Source organism: Tenrec ecaudatus, chromosome 2, assembly GCF_050624435.1.
Source record: "Tenrec ecaudatus isolate mTenEca1 chromosome 2, mTenEca1.hap1, whole genome shotgun sequence".
Classification (NCBI taxonomy): domain Eukaryota; kingdom Metazoa; phylum Chordata; class Mammalia; order Afrosoricida; family Tenrecidae; genus Tenrec; species Tenrec ecaudatus.
The window spans coordinates 80499508-80501807 of NC_134531.1; positions in this window are offsets into that span (position 1 = coordinate 80499508).

The window sequence follows — 2300 nt, forward strand, 5'->3', positions numbered from 1 at the left end:
ACTTCAGTCAAATGTTTTTATGTTTTAAAATCAAATAAAAGTAATCTACCTATTACTGAAATGAATATGTCTCTTGTAAGTTATCCTTAACATGATAGGGCCATTCTAAATTTGAATGTAAGAATGTGGAAGTAAGAGTCTTGTGAAGGAGCACAAGACATTGGGTTTGAACCTCCCCCTTTTGAAAGCCTCATCCTATAGCTGCCCTTAGCTCTGCAAAAGGCTTCTGTGCCTGAGGCTGGCAATCGGGGCTAAAGTTGAACTGTAATCCTTTGCTGCATGCCACCAGTCGGCTAGTCTCTGGAGGGGGTATCTGAATAATCTGTGGGGTTGTAACTACCTACACATTGTCCTTTGGCTGACAGAAGAGGATTCAGTGGTAACTGAAGTAAACACATTAAAGAACATGCTAATTGTTTTTCTTCGGAAAACCTCTTGTTTTTCCCACTTCTCAGAGCTTGTGCTTCAAAAGGTCATAGGTGGAGTTAGAAATAAACTACTTCCCACAGAAATGGCTTATTTGGAAACTGGTAAAGTAGAAAACATATAGCAAAATGTTTTCTACTTTACTAGTTTCCAGGGAAGCCATTTCTGCCTTCATTTTCTACCCACTTCCTCCCCAATGTCATGTTAATGATTTATAAAGTTGTCCCTTTGTCATTCTAGATTTGTACTAGCATCTACCATAGTTGACAAAATATTCTGGAAAGTCTAGTTGAGTCAAGGTCAGGGACCAGATTGCTATCCAGAAAGGTGACTTACTCTGTATATATATGCTGATGAAAGAGTCCTATTTTTGGAATAACTTGAAAAACTTGACCTAATGCTAAGCCCAAGAGGCATTTCAGAATAGAAACAATCATGATAACCCGGTTTCTGTTTAAAACAAAATATACTTACTACTTTAACCACTCAAGATGTCAAGAATATACACTAACCAATATAACATCACAGTCTATTCAGCTCTTTAAAACAACAAAACACAAGAGGCATCAAAAAGCTGGAAGAAAAATGTGGGGGGAAAGGGAATTTTCCCACGACCTTGACACAGTAGCTGCTACAATGGGCTCAAACCTAAGAACAATTATGGGGATAGCACAGGACTAAGTCATGTGTTGTTCTGTTGTTGGTAGGGTACGCTATGAATTGGAACCAACTGGATGGAACCAGGACCCCCATGGTGGAATCAATCCCTAAATGCCTTGGTTGAAGCTTAATCTTTTGTACGTATACCAATCACAGCCCCTTTCCAATTCTGTCATCCCACCTGTAACTGTGATATCCTGACCTGCAACCCATCATGGTTTTGTGACGATGTCTTTTGTTTTCCAAGTCCTATTCAAGTGGCTGAGTTTCTATGACCCCTCAGGCACGGGTATGGAATCATCCTGATGGTATCCTCTCATCCAGATGCGGCAGTGGCTCCATGCCCAATATTTCTCTTGCCTAGACTGAAAATTACTCGAAACCTTCCTTCGTTATTAAAACTCAAAGACATTTATGTCAAGTTGTATGGATAAGTATATTTGAAATTTTTTTCTCAGCATCTACTACATACAGAAGTAAATAACCATGAGATTCCAGTTCAAAAGAACCGAAAATATAAGCTAGATTTAAAGTGTTGTATTTAAAAAGGGAAACAAAAATACAGATTGCTTTTTGGGGCAATTAAACTTCTTTCATTTTTGAAAGATCAAACTAAAAAGAATGAAAAGCACATATATGATCATTATTCTAGAATTCTTCTATTTTATTCTATAAAAGGTCTTTTTCAGATAGTAGCTGGTCAAATTTATACTGGAGACCTTGTTTATCTGTACTCAACCAGAAACTTCAGTGGCTACTATACCAGTTAGTCTCAACATCTTTTAAACAAGAGCATTCTCCTAAAGCTCTGAAGTCACACCCAGTTCATGTCCCTCAAGAAATGCATAGTCTTTTAAAGGGTCAGAACAGTCGTAAACTAGAGTTTGCTGAGAGCAGAGGTACCCTGATGCACGTGCATCCACAATGGTGTCGGCGCAGAGAAGCAGCAAGCATGAGTAACCATGAATGCAATCATGACCAACACCTGTGGAACAAGTTTTCCTCCCAGTGAAAAAGCTAGTCCAAAAAGGTCTCGAGACTATAAAGACATCATTTCTAGATCACAGTGAAAAGAATTTAGTACAATCTTGTTTACTATTTGCCTTAGTGATAGATATCTCACAAAAAATTGGTATTGAGCAGAACAGAATGACATTGCAGAATGTAATATTGTAGTGACAATACTGATTGATTGTTAAAGACATACCAAACTC